The sequence below is a fragment of the Desmodus rotundus genome, chromosome 2 (assembly GCF_022682495.2).
Source record: "Desmodus rotundus isolate HL8 chromosome 2, HLdesRot8A.1, whole genome shotgun sequence".
NCBI classification, from domain to species: domain Eukaryota; kingdom Metazoa; phylum Chordata; class Mammalia; order Chiroptera; family Phyllostomidae; genus Desmodus; species Desmodus rotundus.
In genome coordinates this window covers 41,068,752-41,094,336 of record NC_071388.1, presented here as the reverse complement: position 1 = coordinate 41,094,336, position 25,585 = coordinate 41,068,752, and the positions used below count along the sequence as shown (strand labels likewise).

The 25,585-nt window shown below is 44.2% G+C and overlaps 1 protein-coding gene across 1 annotated transcript in view; it reads right to left on the bottom strand.

Moving 5' to 3' along the window:
* Positions 1–4,394: 4,394 nt before the first annotated feature.
* LOC128780200 (uncharacterized) overlaps positions 4,395–25,585 on the bottom strand; it is a 486,095-nt gene continuing 464,904 nt past the window's right edge. Inside the window, exon 5 of the transcript XR_011650856.1 lies at positions 4,395–4,792. The gene's annotated coding sequence lies outside the window, so the exon portion shown is untranslated. The remainder of the gene's footprint in view (positions 4,793–25,585) is intronic.

Here is a 25,585-nt window from a genome sequence, read left to right as displayed (position 1 = left end):
CTTGTACAACTTTGTTTACCCAGACTTGCTAAGATTTTAAAAGACACCAGTCTAAAAACGAGCAGGGCAGGGGCAAGGGAGTGCACAAGTTAAAAAGTGCCAACTTTCAGCTGTACGATGAGCAAGGCCTGAGGATCTGAGTTAAAACACGGTGACTGGAGTTGAAAACACTGTACTAAATAATACAGCGAGTAGAACTTTGTGTTCTCACACAAAGAAATTTGTGAGAGTAGAACTTAAATGTTCTCCCACACACACAAAAGATAAATACGTGAGGTGATGGACGTGTTAATTAACCCGATGGGAGAAGCCCTTTCACAATGTGTACATGTATCAAATCATCATGATGTACACTTTAAATATCTTATTATTTTATTTGCCAATTATATAGCTAGGAAAAAAGCACCAGAAGGAAAACCTCACGTATGGCACTCTGTGACAATACCTGCACGTTCTCAGATAACTGCTTAACATGCATAACCTACTTCTAAAGGTTTGCTTACTGTTATATTTTACTTTTGAAACATATAATCTATATTTTTATATACATTTTTAAAATTCCAGGTAGTTTTTTGATGTATAAAGAGCTGCCCATGTTCGACTTTTAGAAATTAAGCTCTTCAACTATAAAAGACCACAAAGGAAAACAATAGTTGGCAAAATTCACTTTTAAGTCAATAACATTTTTTCAAATAGTGCCTTTTAACTTTTTTTATCTGTGAAATATACTTTTGCTCTTTCATAAGAAATCTTCATTTTCAGGGATGTAGAACACAAAATAATTAAAAAGCTTATTGCCACAGGTGACTCTCTTGAAGCAGAAGCTTTATAGAATCTGAGTTGGTATTCAGTCCTTCCATTTATTAGCCAGATCACAACATGCAAATAAGTTTCCTCATTGGTAAAGTGGGATTAGTTATATTTGTTTATTTCATAACATTATTCTAAGGATCCAACAAAATTATTGGCTGAGAAGTGCTTTGTAAGCTATAGGGTATTAAACAAAATTAAGATTAAAATAACAATAATAATTTTATCTTTGAGAAATTGTGATTTATGTAAGAACGAGTTTGACGTCTAAGCGCAGGCGCCACTTGGGAAGCGTATACTCAACCGCGAGGAAGCAGAGTGTCCTTGTGGTGGCTTCTCTGACAGATCAGCAGCGGGAAAGAAAGGGACCTGCAGTTTGAGCCACGCTGTATCAGGTGGACAGTGCAATCAGTGGGACCATTCTTCATACAAGGAAAGTGAAAGCATGAGTGTGAAGAGGGGGAATATCAAAGGCACTCTTTATCAAGAGTGAAACTTTGAAATCCATCTATTTAAAATTAATCACTATTCTTTTAGTTCCACTGTTGTCATCTCCAACTTTCCCTGAGTAGAAAATAATCTACACTTCCAACTAAGTTATTCATGGTCCAATTTGTTCTCAGACTACTATAATAGGCTTTGTGAAGATAACTTTTATAATAGGGATTTAACATAGTGAGAAGCCAAGACACAGATGCCTTCAAACACAGAGTATATACATATATATAAACTGCTCTGTCCCCTCCCCTTCTGCCTGCACTCTTCCTTGTCCCCCTCTCCCAAAAGGGCACTCACCCCTACTTAAAATCTAATTTTTACAAAGGATTCAGATAAAACGCCATCTCAACAACTCACAGCACAATTGGTTTAACTACAGCACTGTTGCTTTGGAGCCATTTTCCCCAGTGCTGGGAAAAGGGGGAAACTTTGAGTTAAGTACCACTGGAAGAAGGAATGCTGTGAAGGGTTTTAAGAAAGCGAAACATTCAAAATCTTTCCTCTTGGCAGTTCAGTCTTGCTTGATGACCACATTTACATACTGAGTTCACAGGCTAGAACTCTCAAAGAGAACTCTACTTTCCTGGAGAAAATAAAACATTCAGGGTGGCATCCTGCAAAAAGAGAGAGAAAGACAGAAGGGAAAAGCATCACTGATGATTTATGTACATTGTTTTTAGTTTCCAAGTTAATTCAGAGACTATTAATTTCCTGTTTTCTCCTTTTTAGCTCCATACAAGATCTAACTTTCTGGATTTATAATTTTTATGTCATTTGTATCCCAAGGGCTGAGTGCATTGGCTATTTGTTTTACAAAGTAGCAAGGTACTTGGAGTGCAGTACAAGTTTATTTTCACTCCAGTTTTTTTTTAAGGTTCCTTATTTCCCCATTTTAAACATTTCAAGAAACACACACCATATTTAGTATTTAAAATACTAGATCTACTAATGTATTTTACTAACTAGTTTCCCCTTTCTATACATGTTACATGCCTGCTGGACCTATTTTGTTGCAAGTTGGGCTATCTTATTTGCATATTTGTAACAAAGTATATTAAAGATAAAGATGTGTGGGTTTACTGAGTGTATTCAAAACTATTCCTTGATTTAAAAATTCTACAAATCACATAAGAATTTTGTAACACATATACATTTTAAACTTTTCAAAGTTCAAAATTAAACATTTTCTTAAATTGTTTTTTAATACGCTTTTAATGATTTCTAGCACTCACACCTCCTTACGTGCTTTCCAAACTGTTTATACTGTCCCCAATAACACTCAGTGGAAAGCTGTCATTCCTGGCTAAATCCTTACTTAGGGTGGATGCTATGCCTCCATGAGACAGGGTCAGGGGGTCAAAATCGATTTTGGAGGCCACCTGGAGAGTCCAGGCCATGAACTGACTCGAAAAATTTATATCAGAGCCCGAATAGCCCACCTCCCGGGGTCGGATCTGGCCTGACGCTCCAACCGCAGGCTGGGGCATGCTAGACTGAGCCCAGAGAGAGGCCAGAGTTGTTGACCCTGCTAGCTGACCTCTTCAAACTTCAGGAGAATTTTTTTGGCAGTTACCACGGTGACTGGGTACTCTAAAAGCTTATCCTTCTTACTGAAAGGAGGAAAAAATATGTTAAAACCCACCTTGCAGAGATGTCTATCACAGTTAAAGTTTAAAAAAAAAATTGAGGAAGCTCTAAATTGTCTATATCTTTGATATTAATTTTCACTTCTATCCTAAAGAAACTGGAATTGGTAAGGTGCTTCAAACAGCAAAATTTCACATTTGCAACAGGTACTACTTTTTTCTTTACCCATAGCTGACATCAATTTGAATAATGTATTAAAATACTTTTTAAACACCATAACTTACTTGGAAATTCTAATATCTTTTAGCTTTTCTTTGAGAATAATCAGCTTTGAAATAAGATCCATCATAAATGTTAATCTATTAAGGAAAAATACAGTAACTAAATAACCATTCTTGCATCAGAAACACACTCATAATCTTTTTTCCTAAGAGAAAAGTGTCCATTTTTGCTTGACTTGAAATAATAAAATTAGTAGAAAAGCAAGAGGCCATTATTATTACATATTTTATCTTTTACCAAATGACCTAATAAAAATAATGTAAACATTAAAAATTAAAAAATTATCTACAGGGTAAACCTATGTACATTATAAACCTCTACTAGTTTTGTGGTGACATAGTGTAATACAAAATACTTTAAAGTAGTTCCTATATGACTTAAAATTAGACAGGAATTGTAATAAGTTAGAAGTGCAATATTCTTCGATCATAATCATACTTGCTTTTAAAAATACCTGTGTACTTACTGTACAGTGACTTTTTGTAAAGTGAAACCATTGCCTTTTACTGTTGCAATTGCTCTGGTCCTCCCTTAATTTTTTCATGCAAGTCTTGGAAGGACTTTCTCTAGAATTTGGGTGGTGTGTGTACCTGGGTGTGTGGGTGAGAGGGAGAGAGACAGAGAGAGGGAGCCCAGAAGTGCGTGAGCACCCACAAATGATGAGGGGAGAGTGGATTTGCATTTTATATTTTTTAAAGATTTTATTTATTTCTTTTTAGAGAGAGGGGAAGGGAGGGAGAAAGAGAGGGAGAGAAACATAAATGTGTGGTTGCCTCTCACAGGCCCCCCACCAAGGATCTGGCCTGCAACCCAGGCATGTGCCCTGACTAGGAATTGAACCGGCGACCCTTTGGTTTGCAGGCCAGCGCTGAATCCACTGATCCACACCAGCCAGGGCTGGATTTGCATTTTAAAAAGTAGTGGCTATATAAAAAAGCAATGTCTTTGGTCTAAATATCATTTCTCATCTTGACTGTAAGTCAAGAAAAAAAATGATGAATTACAGAAATGTAGTAACTAACACTCCAAAAATGAATACTGAAATTTCAGAGGGATGTTTTAACCTGGTCCCGAATGTGCATTCTGCTGTGACCTATTTTCACTGCTTTGTAATCACTACTCAATTCCTAGAACAAAATGGACATAAAAACCAAGGACCTGTTAATTAATCTTAAAACGAAGTATAATTTAGGATAGAATTTCCTTTCTTGCCTTGCATTCAAAACAGCCAGTGAAAGGGAAGATCAGAGAGAGAGTCTGAGATGATTTTGCCAGGTGATCCGACTGCCCTTCGCTAGAATGCAAGTCTTTCAATCAGATGGCGTGGTCCTTGCCGTGGCAAAGTGGACAGCCAGGGCAGTGAGGCACTGCAACAGTGGTGCCAGCTCATTCTCGGTGATGAACTCAGACTGTCCTTCCCAGCCGGGAACTCTTGGCAAGCTTCCTTGAAGATCTGGCTGGTGGCTGGCAAAGCCGGAGGAGCTCTCAAACAGGAAATGAGCTACTCCTCAGGTTTTGAAAAGAGATGATAGAAGTCTTAAAATGAGGCAAGCCAGACCAGAGTCTCCTAAACCACAAGCCTTATCTTGAGTGAAACATTATGTCTAAGTTGGATCTGAAAAGGAAAAGAAGTTGAAGTATAAGACAATGGTTCATTTGTACGCAAGAACACAAGGCCAAGTCTCTTAGCTTGGTTTCCTCTAGTCAAATTCAGGATCTCTCCCAAGAAAAGACCAAAAAACATTTGTCTGTCTTCTGTGTAAACTATTACTGAAAGAACTAGAAAATAAATAGATATTTCATTCAGTAACTCATAGACCTGAGTCTCCTCTTATGTTGAAAAGTCACAAATATGTTACAGAACTACAGGATTTAGGGACTGAGAGGGCCCTAGAAGATTGCTTAGTCCTACCTCTTTACATACAGATGGGAAATGTGAAGCCCAGGAACATGACTTCCCTTACATTCATGCTATTAATTACTTGCCTGAACCGGAACCTAGACCTCGCTTGGCATTTCTAGCCCAGTGTGTTCACTACAATACAAGACCCTTCTCATCGGGGCAAAGAAATTGAAAGCCCACATCAGTAGACATATTCAAAACCTTGGAGACAGAGTTATTCTGGAACCTCGGTATAAAATGACTGTAAAACTCACTCATTTACACTTTCAGGAAATAATTTTAGGTGCCACACAAGCAGAAATTCCCTCAAACCAAGCAGTGAAACAATGAAATAATGTGTTATGGAAGTTTCAAAATTCTTAGGAACTTATGTCTGATGGTAACAAGGGCATATTGTTAATATTACTTCTCCAGCTGTTTTATTTATTGACTTGTTATGGCTAATAAGCACAGATTGATTTCCTTTTAATCAGTACAGAGTCTTCACTCTGCCAGGTCTGTAATTAAATACCAAGAAGCAGGGCTTTGGGTGTTAGTCCATCTAAGTTTCCAGCAGTTAGAAACAGTCTGTCCAAATAACCATAAGTTATGACAGCTGTCAGTCCCGAAAGAGCTTAATGTGGTCTTTCTTTAGTGTTTCTCTAATTTACTTCAGTTTTAACTTGTATCTCTTACCATCAGTGGATCCTGAAAATGAAGGAAAAAAATTAAAAAGTCTGTAGAAGAAATGTGGAATTCATTGCTGATACCCCAAACTGCCGCTTGTCAACTGCATTCAGCTATAACATTTACTTTCTGTATCATACATTTTCGGCGGGGACCCCAAATTCCCCTTCGAACAAGTCATGGCATTTGGGAGAAGATCTTAATTTAATTCCAAGAATTTGGCTCGGGGCCCCAGAGGAAAAAAAGAGTAAGGGATAAGAATCTGAAGGGAGGAGAAAAGTATTAGGTGTGCTGAGAGGCCAATGAGTTTGTAGGAAAGGAGGCTGCTGTTTAGGAAGATATGTGATTAAGAGGTGAAGGCAATTGTAGTCAGGTAGTCCTTAACTCCCATCTAGAATTTCAAAGAAATGCTATATCTCTTCCATAGATTCCAATCAGTGTTAGTTAAGGGAGGCATTTTTGGTATTAATCACGTTAACTTTTTGGAGCAGGAAGTGAAAAACTACCTGAGGCTGGATCTGAAGAATGTCTGCTTGGCAACCTCAGTCAAAGCTCCTGATGAAACTCAGCTACCTACCTACCTAGGCTGTGGACGTGCGTGCATTGTTCTAGTTCTCAAAACACTTCAGATTCAGAGTTCTCCCCTTGACCCAGAAGCAGACTTCTCTACCCAAGGGAGAAAGCTGTGAGGGGAAGCTTCTTGGCAAAAGGGAACTTCTGATACACAAATATGTTTCTTTTTGGAATCAAGGAGGAGAGGCCAGTGAGCTGAGCACTAGAGGAAAGTAAGTGAGGAATGGTGAGATTAAAGAGTGAGAGCTTCCCGCTTGGTTCTGAGCTCCCCCGCCATGATTGAATGGGCTGTGCTCCAGGATGGCGTCGATGAGGGAAGAGCTGGTTGCCTTCCCCAGCTTCTTGGCCTGCCTTAAGACCTGCCCAGAGCCGTTCCCGCAGTCCAGGCAGGCCCAGCACTCCCATCTAGATAATTTATCTACTGGGCAGTGACTAAAAGGACACAGACAGGAGCAACTTGATGGTCCCTGCCTGCTACCAAGGCACGACTGCCTGGAAAAAGGCTCACTCTTCTGGCACTTTTCATAGGCTCCTTAGGGAATTGTTAAAGACAGAAGGTTTGAAATTGCATTTTAATGACTGTCAGAAAAGAGGGGTGAGGCACAGCAGCTGCTCGATCCCAGGGACAGGCCAGCCTTGTGGCCACCACACCCACAAGTCCAACTAAAAGAAGAGAAAAGGAGGAGTGAAGTGAAGGTTTCAACTTGAGAGTGAGGGCCCTGGCCCTGGCACAATACAAAAGAAAAGGCAAAACCAAAGAAACAAACAAAATCCCAAAGCAACACTTAAAACTTCAGGGTCTCAGTCCCAGGTTACTCAAATGAACTGTAGGCCCAAGAACACAAATTTTTACAATGGATGAAGGATATGGGGTGGGAGGGGGAGATGTGGAAGCCCTCTGTCCTCCTTGTGTCTCACACACTAGGAACCGCACAGCTGAGGTCTGGGCAGGGAAGCTGTGATAGACGTTGGGAGAAGTGGGGGGGGGGGGTGTTCATAGGAGAAATAACCTGTTTCTCCCCTGGGTCCCCATGGCTTGGGTGGAGTGACTGTAGTTGGGTTAATGTTCCTTGTTCTTCTGCCTACCTGGGCCATGTCTAAATGAGAGGCCACGGGATAATGCCAGCTTTCTAAACTCCGGTGCCTGAGAGTAAAACTTCATGAGGAGTTATTGCTAGTGACAAATTCTGGCTGACAAATCGTCAAGAGTCAAGACTTCAACATGCTGTATGGCCTCCAGTCACTAAAGAATTAGATGCATGAAGGGGTGGGCGCAGGCCAGAGCCCGGTCTGAAAGGTTTTCAGTGGTGCCCGCCACAAGCTGCCCCCTGCACCCCAACAAGGGAATGTGCTCAGTGTGGGGACTGCAGGGGGTCTACCAGCAGCCCCAGCCCTTGCTCCCTTCTTTCCTGTCACACGGACTGTACGAAGGAAGACAGCCCCTCTCTCCCCCGGCCCCGTTTTCCAATGAACCCTTCCGGGTGCGCCTGTCTATGGTCTCAAGTGCCTGTGATTTACAGTCATGTTACCCGAGTTTGTTTTTTGTTGTTTGTTTAAAATCCTGGGTCTACAAGACTTTGGCATGTGTTGGATGTCTAGTTATTTCTGCATGCCTATGTGTATCCTGCAACAGAGAAAATTATTAGGAATTGACTAATGCTCAAGATAAATAATGATTTTTTTAAAACCTGTGGATGAATGGGAAAAATGTATGTATATTAAATCATTTCAGAACGTGATAAATCTGAAAAAGATCTCTCAGTGTGTTTGCAGGTTAGTGTCCCTATAAATAGCTCCCTCCCCTGCCCGCCCCTCATTCACAAGAGTGCCCTTTGATTTGTTTTTTTTACATTTGGACTCACTGTATTTTAAATTTAGGAGCAACTTTAAACACATACCTTGACCTAAATATGAATTTTCCACATAAGATGACCTTTTGTGTTGTTTACAAATCCAGTTACCCAGCCGTAAATAAATAAGGCTTCACGTTAAATTATCAGTCACAGCCCTCCCAGGAGACTGATTTAGCTATAAATGTTTGGGCTCACAATTTAATTCACTCTTCTACTTTCTCCAACTTGAATTTTGATTTCTGCCTTTAAATGTAACACATAACTTGAATTAAGGGTCCTCTTGTTAAACGGAGGCCTTTCTCATTTCCCTGAACTCTGTGAATGAACTTGCATTGTCATATAATCGATAGGAAAAACTCAGCTGTCACGGATCCTAAGCAACCTTTTGCCACACAAATAACATGATCTGTCACTTCTGAGTTTGAAAAATGTGCTGTTTGGATGACAGGAGACCAGAACTACCCAGCCAGCTTACTTGTCTGTGGTCTCCACAAACCACTGAGGACAGACCTGCTGAGATCCGCTGAGATGTTGCAAATAGGCTTCTGGTTAGAGACCAGGCACTCTCCTTTCCCGTCCATAAACAAGTGGTGCACCAGTATGGGGGGCTGGGATCCAAGCTGTTTCTAAGCTCACCTAAGTTTGTTTGCTCACATAAAGTTTATAACAGAATTTCAAGTTAGGCAGTTTCCTTCCCAAACCAATAAGCAATTCAGATTCGGATTTTTCAGTGGAAATCTGAAATGAAATGTCCAACAACTTCAAAACCAATCCTTTGAAGTCCTAGGTCATTTTCATCAATGTGACCAAAATTTCTGCAGTATAATGCAAAAGTAAGTGAACGGCATCTGATCATAAGTAACATGAACCCATAACTCTGCAGCAAGCTGTTTCTCTGCCTCAGCATCACTGGCTCCTGTTGCACTCTCAGCCTGCTCTCTACAATCTGCCACATACAGATGCTGCCTTATCATAGCAGGGCGTGAATACGATGTAATCCTTCCTTATCTGTTCTCTCTCCCTTTATCTATGAGGTACTACTTGCACTTTTAACTCAATGACTCATTTCACCAAGAGCATTTTTTTTTAAAAAGGTGGGACTGGGTTGACCTACCTGGGAACCTATTCCTCTTGGTAGATTAGTTTATGTGATAAACATGTTAATGTATCTCAGAAGAACCTTGTTAAGAAGCCTCATGACCTTGGCATGCTATGAATCACTTACACACCAAAGGTGGAAAGTAGTCTGATTCATGAATTTTCTGTCAGTGAGTTGATGTATAAATATTACAGTTCCCCTTGACCTACCTGGACCCATCTATACAGAGAAAAGTGACAGAGGGGATCAGAGAGTAGCAAGCTAGTTGAGACAAATGCGGTTTATAAGTTTAAGGGGTGGATGCATAAAATTTTTCTTTCCTAAAACTAAAGTTTTCAGAGCCGGCATTTCCCATATAACATTGCTAACATCTTTGGGATGAACTAAGAAACTCTAATTAGTTCATTTGTCGTCAGAGACCACTGCATCAAGCCAGGTATTTTGCTCCTATTCAACTCCTGAAGAAAATGAGACAACATGGGCTATTATAAAAAACTCAGCACTCCGTGCCAACATTTCAAATTGGCCTCATTTTACATCTCAGGAGCCCCCAACTTATTCAGACTATGTCTTGGCAACCTTACTTTAGCCCCAAACAAGACTGTTAATACAGTAGAGTGTATCCATTATCATAGTTCGCAGGCTTCTCCATAGCTGCAAGTTGACATTTGGAACCTGTGTCATGCAGAAAGGGTGAAAATCCATCCAGGAACCAAGTCACTTATTTCTGAAGTAATTGTCCAGGTTTTGGGGGGATAGGGGGAGTGGGGAAGGGAGAGGGGAAGGAGTAGAAACGCAATAATCAGGCTGTGAATGACTTCACTCTGGTGTCCATCAAGGGCAGGTAACTGATGAAAAGAGTTCTCCTCTTGGATACTTCATCAGTGTGTGAATTTACCTTATTTATAATTATGGCAAATGACTAACCCCATCCCAGCCCTATACACTGAAGAGTCTTATTATTTTTAGAGATATGGTACCTTACACTATCTCATCCTTGATTCCCAAGATATAAACCATATGAGGTCAACACCACAAATTTGAGGAAATGCCTGAATTCTTTTTAATTTCTTTAATTACAGTTTATACTGAACATTATTTGGTATTGGTTTCAGATGGATTTGCCTGAATTCTTCATCACACAATGCAGAAGTACGGTATACTGGATACAGGAGGTGTACTGGGCCACCCTATGGCTCTAAAAGTCAAAGTTCTTCATTTCTCTCTATATTTGCATACACCTCCCAGCACCCCTCCTCCCCCCTTCCTCAGGAAATATTTCTTTCCCTTACTCTCTGCAATCTAAACTTAAGAGTAAACAAACCATGAGCTAGAGGTAACTGCTTGTTTGCAGTGCTATTTATGAAACACTTTTCTCCCTTTTTTCTTTTCTCCCTAAGCATCCACCCCAAGGGACTAAGTGGCATGCTATGCTGCTACTGAACTAGATGAGAGAAAAGCCAGGGGTGGCAAGAGTATCTTCACCGCTGCTGTGGCCTGGCTGCCAGCACCTGCTTTCTCACCCAATTCCCCCAGCTCGCTCTCGGCTTAATTTTACAAACATATCTGGGTCTCCATTTATCTGTTGAAATAGCCCAGGGTGTCTGCCAGGAGTATTGTGCCATCGTCACTGGCGCATTTGTCTCTTCTGTCTAAAGTCTGTCATTACACAAAGCATTCTAAAAAGCTAATTTTCAACCCTGAAAATATACTCTTACTGCAGAAGTCAGTGTATTAGCGTAACAAGTACAAAGTTCCAAGGTGGTGATTTGGTTATGGATCTGAAACGCTTCCATTTCCATCAGATCAATGATGAGGTGTGAGGTTGCCCCCGCTCGGATGAGAATCTGGGTCAGCAGAGCCCCTGCTTGAGGGAAGTTCTACAGGGGTAAACACTGTGTCCTTGGGAACTCAGAGTGAGGTGAAGGTTTCGAGTTTCACCTGTCCAAGTTGGGACACATTTTTTTCTCTCTCTTTTTAAAAATATTTTATTTATTTACTTTTAGAGACAAGGGAAGGGAGGGAGAAAGAGAGGGAGAGAAACTTCAGTGTGTGAGGGGTACATCCATCTGTTGCTCCCCACACGCCCACAACTGGGAACCTGGCCCCGAAACTGAGGCATTGCCCTGATGGGGAATCAAACCTTCAAGCTTTTGGTTCGCAGGCTGACACTCAATCCACTGAGCCACACCAGCCAGGGCGAGACATTTCTTAAAGAACCAAGATGCCTCCATCTCTTTTTTCCTTCCTCTTTCCTTATTCTTCCTCCCTTGCCCACCAAGAAAACATGTCTTAAATTATATTCTTCCACAGGTGTTTCACTGGACATGGGCAAATTTCAGGACTTCCACCACAGGCAATGACAGGTGCTTTTGTTGGGGGTGGGGTTTGGGAAATCCGACCTCAGTCTGCCCCGCCAGTTGTGGAGGTGCAGATTAGCAGCAACTCTGCAGAGGCCCGGATGGTGGTGGTGGTAAGGGTCAGTAAGGTTGAGATGTATTCAGATGTTAATTTACACCTGAAAAGATTGAATGCAGTCATCCACAAGGGTGTGTGTGTGTGTGTGTGTGACTGGAGTTTCTTATGAATACTGGCCCTGAGTGCTTCCTTGGGAAAGACGAAAGTTCAAATGGATGGGGAGAATAGTCTACAAGTTATGGGAACAGGAAGAAGTAAGGGAACGGGGACAGTCTTGATGAGGTAATGGAAATCTATTGAGACACTGTTGTAAATCTGTTTCAATGTTTCCCTTTCAGCATAGTTTTAAGGTACAACGAAGAGGTAGTAATTTACTCCTCACTAAATATTTGGAGATTGTATGTGGAATCCAAAAATATTGCTGGGTCAGTAAGGATGAAGAATTAGCCTTATTTTTCTGCCATTGGGATCAGTTTCCTTGTTTTGTATAGTCTTTCTGTTTAACAACTGCTACCTACCTTGCTTAGTGGAATGGCAACGTAGTCCTGAGTAACTAAGAAAGAAAAACCTTCCACATTCCAACACTGCCTTTAACCTCAAACATAGTAAAGGGTTCGTTCAGACCCCGGGACCACACTGAGGCATTAATTAGGCTGATGAAATCCACCGAAATGTATGAATTCAGCATAATCAAGTTTCTACCGCAGACTATCGTTAAGGAATACGTGAGCAGCTGGGAGAATGGAAAGTACTGTTAGAGTTAACTCATGCATGTAATTGAGTATATTTAACATAACCATTTTAATGATCAGTGATTAAAAGTGCATCTTACTTAAACGGTATATCCTCTGCAGTTTGTTCATGTCAACTCGATAATATTCTCGAAAGAAAAAGGGATACAAATTTCTAAATAAAATCCTTTTTGAATTTGGGAGGAAAAGCAGGAAAGTGAAGTAGAAAGAAATAAAGTGTCTTGTGCATGCAAACAGCTACACCGGTGAGATATAAATTAATCACCATTTTAGGGACTGTCTATGCTCAGTTCAAAGTATTAGGAATACTGTATATAACAAGCAATTGTTTTATCCTTCAAAAAATGTATTTCATTCAAGGTGGGGTTTTTTTTTTCTGCCTGACAAGATTATTTTTAAAGAGATGTCTGCTCAAACTCTGATGATTTTAAGAGCTTCTCTTAGGGACCTGGGAAGTTAACCTTTCCAATTCGTCTTCCAACCTGTTACGTTGGCTTATCTTCGTGGAGCTCACTCACCTCTGAAGATAGCACTGGGAAGGAGAGAGAGCATCACAAGGAGAAAGGGGCATGGGGATAGGGCAGTCTAGGGCCACAAACAGTAGAAGCCCTCAGAGGGACATTAGCTGTTCAAATTAGCTAGGGGCCTGAACCAAAAGCCCACACTTAGACTCTGCTCTGCTCTCTGCTCAGTTCACTTGGACCTGGCCAGATAAATGAAGTCATTGTGGAACTATTCACAAGCCAGCCCAACTCTTTTTGTTGTAGTTTCTCAGCTGTTGCACTCAAAACACACAAATCACCGATTACTCAGGAGAGACTAGAGAGAAGTGGATCTAAATCTACAGCTAGCTGTGTGTAAACCCCACATCTACACATCTGTAAAGTGAGGGTGTAAGAGAAGGGATGCATGTGGCCCAGCTCCCAAAAGTTGGCCTCACAGGGCTCTTTTTATCTCCCTTCACCCTTGCCCCCACTCCTACGGAGAAACCAATCGATCCGCCTGCTCAAAATAGGGCTTGAAAAGTGGCACATCCTGAATGTCTGGGAGTTGCACCACAACTTTTACAAACCTAAGAGGGAGAAAGGAAGGCACGAGCACATAAAAGTATCTGCCTGCTGCAAACAAAGCAAAATTATTTTAAGGAGAAATTCATTGGAAGCCATTCTCTCTCCCAGAATCATGTTTGCCTTGGCTCAGAGGGACGGCTCTTGGGAAATCAGTTCTGTCGAGGAGCTCTCCCGCATCCAATGTATAGTCTATAAATACAGCGGAAGAGTCATGTCAGGGGTAGTCAGTGCAAGAGAATCTGGAGTCTTGAAAGCATCTTTTTCTTCTGGCTATGGTGGCACTTAAATGATAATGCGGGCAATGGAGCTAGGAGATTTATATCTTTTGGAAAGTAGGGCGAGCCAGATGGTAATAGCGTCATTAACACACAAACTTGGGATGTGCAAGTGAAGCTTGAAATTGGGAAAGAGATCAGGAGAACAAAGGGGGCTGCTGTTGAAAGGCTACCCCTCTTCTGCCGGCCAAAGCTAAGAGCCTCTTGGTATTGGGGTCTGCTCCTGCCCAGAGCAGGATAATAAACGACAGCTCCCCCCCCCCCCGTTGTGACTTAGAAAGCACTGAGAAAACTTTTGCAATAGGCAAATGTGGCACTTATTTATGTGTAACCCTTTGTAGTCAGCAGTGGCAGGAATGGGCCTTTAATTCAACCGCACTCCCACTCTCTACCCCTCCCCTAGTGTGATAAGCCTTTGCAATTGTTGACATTTATTTTGTGAAATCAAAGTGCCGCTTGTTGCACGTTTCAGACAAAAGTTCATTTTCCTCCTCTTATGTAAACAGTCTAAGTAAATATTAAAGGTTGAACTGCACCACCTTTTTAAAATTTGGGTGATGGGGATTGGTGTGAAGGTGTTGAGGGGGTTTAAACTCTAGAGTTGTACTTTGGAAAGCCTTAATGTTTAAGTTAAACTCTGACTTGACCAATCAGATATAATTCAGAAAATAGAGAGAAGGCATTAAAACAAGATTGACAATGGCGTTAATAATAGTAACTCATGCTTATAACAAACACCCACACAAACATTTATAAACAGGCAGGGCAGTTTGGAACTAAAGAAAACGAAATTAATAACTTTGCTCTCCTTTTTATTAATGCATTGTGTGTATGTATATATATATGTGTATGTGTGTGTGCGTGCGTGTGTGTGTGTGTATCTTTTGGGAAGACAGCAAAGGACACGTTCATTAAGTATTGAATGGGTTGAATGATGCCCGTTAGCGACAAAAAGTTGACGAAGTCTAAACTAAAATCAAACATTTTTCCTTTTTTTTCCCTTAAAAAAAATACTGGAGCTCTTTAAAAGCCTGGAGGACTTACCCTCAGGGCATTATTCGGAGAAAAACTGAGACTGGCCGTTCGTCACAGGCAATTGTAAAGGGTTTCAAAGGGCGGATCAAACGAGCGCCAGAGTAATCTGCATTCAAGTGCGGATGGCGGTGCTACGGCACACACCTGCGGGGTGTTTGCTGTCCGTGCCCCTCGCCGAGCTACAAATCATCATTAAAGCGAGCTGCTTAAGCTTCCTCCCAGCTCCTGGACAAGAGTTACTTGGGACAGTTCACTTTGATAGACCTACAACTCGCAGTTGACAAGCAAGCTGTTTTGGAGCTCAAACCGGAGCCCACACCGCAGCGCGCTTGGCGAGATCAGGAGGGTGGTGTGGCCAGGGTCAGGAGGCGGTAACTGTAAACGTCTGTTTCCCCGATTTCCCCGAACAGAATCACCACAAAAATGTATAGGAAACCAGGTAAGGAGCAGCTGAAACCCGCCTCGAGCTTTCTCCTGAGGACTCTTCCCAAACTTCACTGTGCCACGACCTTTACCCGACTCGGACAGCAGACACAATCTCCCCACCTCAGTTTCTCGCCTTCCCTCTCTTCCAGACACACGCTCGGGCTCGCCCTCTCTCTCTAGTGCAGGGTGACCCTTCTTCTCCAACAGGACCGGGAGCTAGTTTGAAACTTTCACTTTTGACTCATTCACTTGAGATGATACCCCCCCTTTCTATGACGACCCTGCCCTCACTGTCCTCACCTGGAGAGCAAAATAACACCTGGAGTTGAGTGAGAAAGAAAGAGACGTGGAGGTTGGACAACTGCAGGCGGGGAAGGGGAGGAATGTCGGTTGCTGCCTGCCTGGGTGTCCGCAAGCCCTCAGCGATCCTCGTGCGCCCCATTTGGGGGTGGGGGAGAAATAACCCACTGCCGGTGATGCAAAAATCAACACTCAGCTCGAAAGTATCGATAGACCAATTTTCTGCTCCCACCGCGAGCTTTTTCATTTCAATCCAGAGTGGAGGCGTCTGCGCTGCGCAAGACGCAGCAGCACAGCAGCGTCGGGAAAAAGAGGGCGCTAGATGCGGGAGGCGCACATATGGAAATTACTCATTAGGAAGGGGTGTGGTTACGGCGCAGCCCCCTCCTCCATCCCTTCCTTTCTTGCTGCCGCCGTCGCAGCTCGCTAAATATGAGATTACAAACAAACAAATAAGGCAGAGGCGACTACGCAGCCCCTGATCAAACATGCTCCAGATAATTCTCCCCACTCGGTGCTGCGGTCAGACCTTGCAGCGCAGCGCGGGACCCGGACGCCCGCCGGTGGCTTCAGCGCCTCCGCCACGCCAGCCCCGGCTTCCGTGGCTCGGAAAGCTGGGGCTCACAGCGGCGTCTCGATGGCACAGCACGTGGTCTGACGCTCCCGTTCAACATACGTTTTGAAACATCAGACAAATGCTTCCCCCAAGACGGTAACCCTATGAGGGCTTCCACTGATGTCAAATGTCTTAACCTAGAGACTTCCCGGAGGGGAGGGCGGCGGGGTTCTCTTGGGAGAAAGAAAACACACACACACACACACACACACACACAAACTAGAAGTAATGTCCCAGAGCGCCTGGCCCAGAGACTTTTCCCGTGGTGCGGCACCCCGAAAGCTCCAGTGGGGGGAAGACTGGCTGGGGCCAGGGTTGATCTGAGCGTTTAAGACGTGGGTCGAGATACTATCAACCAGAGACCAGGTGCCCACGAGTGAGGGCAAAGAGGATGGAAAATGTAGAATGCATGATTCTGTGTCGAAATAAAATGTTTGGGGGGGGGGTTGGCTCTCACATCCCCCTCTCCTTCCGTCCTGGCCCCAGGTCCTGAAAGCCTGTCTCTGTGGCGGGCTGGGGGTGGGGCGGAAAATCGAACTTTTACGGTTTTTCTTCCTGCGTAGTCCGCCTTCCCAGCCCGGCTGCCTGCCCAGCGCTCTCCCAGCTGCGGGCCCCTTGGAGGAAGGCCGCGCAGACCCCTAGTCTCCCGCCGCCTGCAGGCCACCGAGCCTCAAAGCGCGCATTGTCCGCGGAGGCCGGGAGGCCGGCGGGCCCTCGGAGAAGAATAGCGCTGCGCGCACCTCCTGTTACGGAGTTTCCCAGTGCACTTCCACCGGGGGTGGGTGGGGGCAGTTCTGAAAACCCAGGCCCTTCTTTCCATTCTTCAACTCTTCCCCTTGTCACTTTCCAGGTTCTCAGAAAGGGAGAGAGTGGACCGGAAAGAAATTGGAAGGTGGCCGAAAATGTGAACACGACTTTAGAACCGTCGATTGATTGAAAATGCGGGTGGGAAGAGAGGGGGGGGAGTGTCTCCACCCAGGCGCAGGGCAGCTGCACCGTCCGTGCGCGGGGCGGGGGTGAGCGGAGAGGGGCCCCGAGGGCGCGTGTGCAGGAGCAGCATTTCTCACCTCCTGTTTGTCCTAGAAGCGGGGGGTGGGGGGTCAGCGAATTGTTCCGTCTCCCGACAGGCAGTAGAAGTTGAATAAAATGGAGAGACGGACACACGCGAAAACAAAACCTGCTGTAGATTCGGAGTCTCTCTCCTTGACCCGAATTCCAAATGGTGAGGATTCATTTGCAAAGGACTCCGGAGTCAGAGGGCGCCAGAGACAGCGACCCTCCAGGGACAGCAAGCGCCAGAAAAAGCGCGAAAGAAAACCGTTAGAATGGAGGCTTTGGGGACAAACGTAATTCGAGCAGCGGGTACCCATTTCCTCCAAGCGTTGCCGTCTGTATTTGAGGGGGTCTCTAGTTTCCTCTGCTTTTCCAGGTATTGGCAAAACAATGGCTCCTGTCCCTTGCCAAACTGCCTGAAACAAGTATGTGCCAAGACACTGCGTTGGTGACTCCGTTTTAAAAATCAAATCGAAACAAAATAAGACTTACAAAATGCCCCAGGCCCGTGCTCTCCGTGTCCAACAACCAAAGTGACCGAAGGGGCGTATTAGAGGTTGTGGCTCTAGGAGGTGCGCTAATTTGGTGTGCGGACTCACTGCCTTAAGGCTAAACCGGCAATAGAAAGGGCTGGAGAGCGAGCCCGATAAACGCTCTAATTGGTAGTGGAAGATTTAGGTGGTTGCTAGGATCTGAGGACCACCACCACCACCACCACAAAAAGCCTCCAATAGAGTGTTTGGACTGCGTGTGCGAGGGTGGGGGTAGAGTTCCTACGGGGAATAGTGCCCACATCTGCTGGAACTTCCATATCTAAGCTGTTCATTTACGGGAGCCAACTTATGAAATCTCCACAATTAGATCTTCATTGTTCTTCCTCCACAACACTGTCTAGAAAGAAAAGGTCTTCTCGGTCGGGGCCAATCCAACGAAGCGTTTGACGTTATTAAATAATAAAGCGATTGTGATTTACATTGTTGTTCAGAGAAAAAGGCCAATTATCCACTGTTATGTTGCCATAAAGATCATATTAACTCAAATTAGTAATCAAACAATATGCGAGCGTTTTAAAAAGTACAGCCGCACTGGGTGACAGCTACCACGACGTCTTCACTTTCACCAGCGAACCCACCCGCGCCGGCAGCCCGAGCACAAGAGGCAGTCGCCGCAGCCCCGGAAGGAGGCAGAGAGCAGCAGAGTGGTGATTAACGGCCTCCAGTGTTAATTATTCTCAATTAATCGCGAACAATGCAAACCTCTGGTTCCCTGGAAATTTCTTGGTTTGGGATGCTCTGAGAATTTTGCCTTTCTGGAAGGGTTTTCATAAGAAATCCGGAACAGGCCAACTCACTGCAAGTGTACTTGTGCACTACAGCCTAGCAGAGTAGGTGTGTGTACGGAGGGTGCGTGCGGTGTGTGCATGGGAGGTGCATTTTCCTTCCCAGAGCCTGGCGTGCACCCGGAGGCAGGTTACTGGGGCGGGAAAGGCCCGCAGCATCCCTACACCCCTGGTGAATCCTTCCGTCTTCTCAAATCACTGTCTCCCGCCCTCTGTTATTAGGTTTATAACTCTTTGCCCACTTAAATTTGTGCAGCCAACCAAGGAAATCTAAATGGGTTTGAGTTGCCCCTTGGGTGCAGAACGGAGGCCTTAATAAGAAAGATTAATTGTGGGTGTGTACCTGCCGGAAGACCGGCAGCTATCTAGCCGGCGGTGGGTCGAGCCGAGGGAGAGCGCCTCTCGACCTAGGCCTAGACTTTAGTAGGCGCCGTAGGCATACTTAAGGCAGGCCACCCGGCAATTCACAGTCGCAAGCAAAGGGGTCTACGGAGGTGGTAAAATTCATTTCTTCTGTGTTATTTGAGGTTTTAAAGAACTTGGCCCTTATTCAGCCTGCACACCAAATCCCCTTGCCCTGAGCCCCGCCCTACCTGACTCCCAAAGCCTGGCCTCCACACGGAGGAGGGTGTAGGAGGAGTGCTGTGGCCGCTGTCCTGGGAGGTCTCCCTACTCCCGCCCCCCACCCGCTGAACAATATTTAGGCGAATGATTTAAAAAGGTTTCACTCCGAGAGCTAGAAAGTTTATATTTGTTACCGCAGTAATATATATATATAGTTTATATATATATATTTAATATAATTTTTTGAAATAGGCAAACAGGGAGAAATTTTCTTCGGCACGGTGCTCCAGCACGTATGGGCACTGAAGGAAATCAGCCAGTAGCAGCAGGACCTTGGGGACTGGGCCCCTGCGGGGGTAGCTCTGGGGGGAGCGTCTTTGCCAGAACGGCCCTTTCGTCGCTCCTCCCTCTTCCTATTAAATGCACAGATTCCAGACTAAGAAGTGGCGAAGGGGGTGGGTGCGGAGAAGAGTAGGAACCGGGTGGGGGAAAGGAATTGACTAGAACAGTTTCTCTGGTAGTTTCCTCCTTTGAATAATTCCCTTTAAAACCGAGGCACCAAGGCCAGAGTTTAAACAAATGTAAAATGAGGTCTTCGGGAGGTCCGGCCGCAGCAGCACCCTAGCCGGGGTGGGGCAGCCCGAGTGTGGTCGCATCTTGGTGGAGTTTTAAAAGTTAGTGCCTTTACTAAGCCCCTTCTCCATCTCCCACCGCTCTCCCCAGTAAAACCAATTCAAAAGGGGACAGACTCCACTCCACAAGATTGATGTCTCTTCATTTGCAGGATTAACCCTCTCACGCAGCACAAATAAAATACTAGAGGCCCTTTTAAGTTTAAATAAAGTCACAATTTTTTTCCTTCTCTCCTTTCCTGTTTGGCCTCTCTTGGGATATGAGAAAATAGTTCCTTGGACACTAAGTAAGTCTGAGAAGAACTTTTAACTCAGAGTTTTCCGATCATCTGGGGTCTGTTGTGGGCATTGGTATTGGGAGAGAGTGGAGAGACCAGATTAACTTTAAACACCTATTGCTATACATTTTGATTGGGAACTCAGGATCAAAAATGTACTTGTTCCTCCCAGGGCTCAGCAGATTTCAATGTTGGTCATAGGAGCCACAAAATGTTCATTAAAGGAACCTAACCAAGGCTACTGTATGGCCACTTTGTGAACTCAGAACTATGGATGGGGGGTGGGTATGAAAGTGTGAGTTGATGTCACGCTGGCTGTCAGTGTGTGGTCTATTGTGGAGAATGGTGCTTTTTGACTGAACAGAGGGAGCCCCCCTCCCCCCTTCCCCAGCTCTACTGCACCTGCACTGGATGAGGGAGTCCCTGCCATTCAGCCCATCGCAGATTGTTCAAACAGAAGACATCTCTGACAGCACTCAATTCATTACATTTCTTCCTGCTTTTCAAACCAACACACACACACACACATACACAAAATGAGTATTGCCAGCCAGTGACAGCCAAAAAAAAAAAAAATCTTAAAATACTTTATATGCAGCTAATTTGGAAGCTCACATGACTAACCATGAAATATTTTGTGTGCTTAACTTCTATGGGTTCTTGAAAAAAAAAGATTACCTGATTTTCCTATTAAAAGCATACCTCCATAGCTTGCAGGGGGATAGTAAGTTTGTACATAGACACTGCAGCATGGCTCAGGAAGAAGTTTCAATGTGAATGAAAGCAGAAACATGCAAAAGAGAAAAGCGCCTGATTTATCTTATCAGAAGGGCCTGCTTGAAATGCTTTCATAATTTATGCTGGTGAAACAGCTTGCTAATAGAGGTGGGGTACCCAAGAGCCCACGGGCAGTGAGCAAAGCAAAAGAGGGTGGTAAGGGAGTCATGGAGGCTGAAGTGTGAGCTAAACATTTAAATATATTATTTAAATACATTTCCTGACAACGAAGTCTTCCTCCATATGTTCAGGTTTATTTTGCCATCTTAGATTCCAAGGTGTTTTTGCACCATTTCACTAAGCTGATGAGAGTGTTTAGAAAACTGATGAGAGAGTGTTAGTCCAGTTCAGCAGAAGTTGGGGTAAACAAACTCACAAGATAAACTTGGTTTTAAGAAATGTTCTTGGAGGTGGGAGAAGGGGAGAAACAAAGAAAGGAAAGAAGACTTTGAGCAGAAGGAGAACACAGGTTTGCCACTTAGAATTCCAGACTTATTAAACTGTGAATTTATGCGATAACTCAGATTTCAGCTGTTAAGTATGATAGTCAAATCTACCTGGATGGGAATTCATATGAAACTGACCGTATGTGAAATGTTGGTTAATTCTCAGTGAATCACTAGTCTGTTAGATCCTGGACAAATATCAGAACATAAGGCCTAGGTCCCAGGACCCCTCCTACTAGAAGGGTGTTCAGTGAATTAAACTGATTGGTAAAGAAAACTTGGGAAGTACATCTGCTAGAAATGCTGAGATGCTTTCAACCAACAGAGTTCTATCCATTTTACAGAGACCATGGACCAAATGTTTATCCTCTTACCAAAGTTTAAATCGTGGTTCCAAGGAGTTCTCTCAGCAATCCTTTCTCAATTCTTAAATAAGATTATAAAAATCTATACAAATTATTAGGAGTACAGGAGGAAAGGCAAAATAGAAATGGCATACAGCCAGAAGCAACTGTCCTAACAATGAGTCCATCTCTGAACCAGAAAACTCTTTGGAAGTCCAATTCTTAACCCACTACTGAAACTTACACAGGGCCACATAAAATCAAGCTACAATGTACTTTGTTAAGCCTTTTGGCATGCTTAGTTTGGCGTCTCTAAACAAACCAAACAAAAACAACTCTTCTAAGACCTGACAACAAACTCTGTCTGGCAAATCAAATAACTTTAAATATAAACGCGGAAGAAGGGCAGTCTATGAGCTCTGACGCCATGGCGATGGGAGTTGTGTGCCTGAAGGTACCTGCGTTGAAGATTTGGGTTGGGTTAAGCCCTGGGGTGCGAGACCCTCCGCGGCCATAAACTGGGGCTGGATAGTGGAGATGGAGACCGACTCCACTGACCTCGCCCTGCAAGTGTTCGGATTGCCCTTTCCAATCCGGAAGACTCAAACGAATCAGTGAATCACTTTATCCCCCAGGCCTTGCAGACCCTGACGTCACGAGGTGGGGGTGGGGGCGCAGTCCCACTTCTGGCCTGGCTGCTAGCGATAAGAACCCCCGGAAAGAATTCACTGCTCCCTTTAATACAGTAATTATTTTTCTGCCTTCAGAGAGTGGGGGCTGCTTCTGCCTGGAATGCCGGTATCCGTCCCTTCAGGAAGATGCCCTGGGATGGCAAGTTTGCAGGATAACTTCCTAGGTAAACCATCAGCCAGGAAGAACACTGTTAAAGGGAGAAGAGTGGACTGAATACTACTAATTTCACTCCCCAGGACAAGCAAGTAGAGGAAGGGCCCGAATTTCTGTATTAACCTCTGGCGTCTCAAATGAGACTCTCTTGCCTTCCCTAGAACCTAACTACACTAGACAGTAAGAAAAGTAATAGCTATCACGTAATCCAGTTTTTGTCAATGGCTTTGCACTCATCTTCTGCAAGGTAAATACATATTATCCCTGTTTTACCAACGAGGAAGTGAAGGGTCTGCATCCTCCCATCCCTACCTGCTTTGATCCTAGAGGGGTCCAATATTGCAGGGAGCCCAGATGCTCTTGTGGCTTCCCACAGCTATGCCAATCAGCAGTCTCTGGCATCAGGAAGGACTCAGAGGTAGAGTGCTAATGCTGAGCCTTGGCACCAAACAGGGACCAACAACCCCCAGAAAAGTGAAGCCCTGGGGTGAGAGGCAAGAGGAAGACAAGACTTAAGTGGGACAACCTTTGCTTTGGGAAGTTTGGGTCCTAGAACCGCCTGCCTTCGGGGTCACGAGGTCAACATTGAGGGGGCTGGGGTTGTGGTGCCGGAGGAAAAGCCAACTGGAGGGATAAGGGCCCACAACACCTCCGGTGACTTTCCAGAATCACTGGACACGGACCGCCGGAGCTGGGAGAGAGGAAATCAGCTGTTTGGCAGGGCCCGGGTGGAGAGAACTTGAGCCCCAGACAAAGCCTTCTCAGGGAAATTTCCCGGGGAGTCGCAAGGGGGGCTGGCCTCGCTCAGGGCCGCGGGGCCTGTGGGGCCCGCAGGGATGTCTTGCCCGCTTCAGATTCCATCTGCCGGGTGCACCCGCTCCTGGCGCTCCTGGCACTGGGCGCGGTGCACTCCCTAGGGCAGGGCGGGAGGGTGGGAAGCCAGAGCGCTGACCGCCCTGGGCTGCACTCAGCACCTAGCCCCGAAGCCCAAAGAGGGAGGCAAATGATAGTTCAGAGACCCGAAATCTTTACTAACAGTGCACACTTCATTCTGTACACGCAGGCAGACGGGTCATGAAACGAATGACTTCTTGGAGCTTTTAAATCACCTGGCACTTCTTTGCAAAGTAGAGCAAGCATCTCAAGTCCAAAAGCTCCAAAGCAGTAAACATCTTTGAGTTCTGAAAGGAAAGGACGTTCTATTTGCTTCTGTAGAGAAACGGAGTACTCTGTTCAAGGAACCAAAAAACATCTTGCCAAAAATATAAACTAAAATCCATCTAATGACTTGCATACAGAAAGAGAGCCCTCTGCCATGGGAAACCCTGGCCTTGTCTTAGTAATCCACCCTCCCAAAGAGAAGTCTCTTAGTGGAAATAAGAAAGTCAACTCCATTATTTCCTAAAGGCCACAGAAAGCAAAACAAAAACTGAAAACAAGAATTGTAAAGCTAGACAGTGTCGCGAGAAGGGAGAGACATTACAAGTCTCCGTGGGTGATATCAGAGGTCATGTTTCCAGCAAAATTTTTAATAGAAAGTAACTGTGAAAAACACCAAATCAATTTTCTGGTTTGGGCAATTTCTCAATCTTTGGAAAGTTCCTTCCACAGCTGCTTACTCTAGAACTCTGGAGGCTGTGTCCCTTTTAACTTTATCCACATTTTCCACAGTAAAAGTCAAGTTTCTTCCCCTTCCCCACTTCCCTTCCCCTTCTCCTGTCATAGACGAGGTCCCAAAGGAAATCCACCCAGCCATCTTTCAATTTTAGTCAAAAAAAAAAAAAAAGAAAGAAAGAAAGAAGGAAGAATAAATCAACCTCCATTCCCAACCTCACTACTAGAGTCATGAAAAGCAGCCTTTGCTTTTCAAAACAAGAAAAGGCAGCATAAAAAAGTGAGATGCAAATTATTTTAAGGCAATAATGGGGGGGGGGGGGTAGTACTGGAGAATGTTAACTCCAGTCTTTGGTGAAGCTCATGGCAAACCCTTTTCAGAAAGCCAAATATGAGGACCTGTTTTGAAAATTTTCCAAGAGTAAAAAATAAGGGGGGGGGGAACGGGGATATACAAAGCTCTTTTAATTACAACAAATAAATAAATAAATAAGCAGTGCCAACTAGCAGGTGACAAACCAGAGTCAAACTTCAATCTCAGAGCAGTTAGCTATAAACTGTTAGCAGTTGAAAAGTAAACCTTGTGCACACAAAGGCACTGTTTAATTTTCTTCTTGTAATGGTTCTAAATGAAGACCCCATCACTATGCAGTTAAGCAGTATTTCTTGTCCCCCTGAGGCGCTGATCAGTTCTTTTTAATGTGAGAAAACTGGCAGCTCAAAAGCCGTCAATGGAGCTCCCACAACAAAAGTTCTGAAAAGCTGAATGAATCGGGTTTGTAACTACAGCATCCCGTCCCCCCACCCCTCGCAGCTTATCTCTTATTCATTCACCTTATATTCTTGTTAAGGAATCGTACTCTCAAAATCATGCCTTTGCCATTTAACCTGGGGCCATGGAGGAACTTATGACCCACAGAAATGAAAGCCACCCCCCTTCCCCGCAACTACATCTGAAGGTGTTCAAACCAATAGGTGGGAAGGAGGGGAGGACAGAATATCTGGTACCCCAATTTGCTGAGATTACTAGAACTCAAGAGTACTCAGCCTCCCATTTTAAAACCCAGATTCTATTGGCAAACAGGAACGTGTACCCTTTCTAAATTCAGACCCTGCCTCCGTCTCTGAAATTTTCTGACACATGCACTTAGAAAAGGCAAACGTTATAAATAAATCGTCTCCCCTCTCTCCCCAAAGTGAAAGGCCATAAAAGACCTTGCCAGACATGTAGAAATTAACATAACTTATGTTCTTGATTTTTTTTCTTTTAAACCAAAAACAGTGAATAAAATAGCAAAAGAGACTATACCCCTGTCCCCCCACCCCCCACCCAAGAACAGGTTTAATGAAAAAGTAAGCTTTAGAATACCAGGGCTCTGTGTGTATTTCAATCCAAGGCATTGCTGATGGAGAAGATTCTCCTGAGATTTCCTACTGTAAGAATGTGTTGGTTCTAGAAATAAGTACAGCTATTACAACCAAATCTACTAGCAGACTAAATAATTAATTGAAGCGTTGCTCTTTGACCC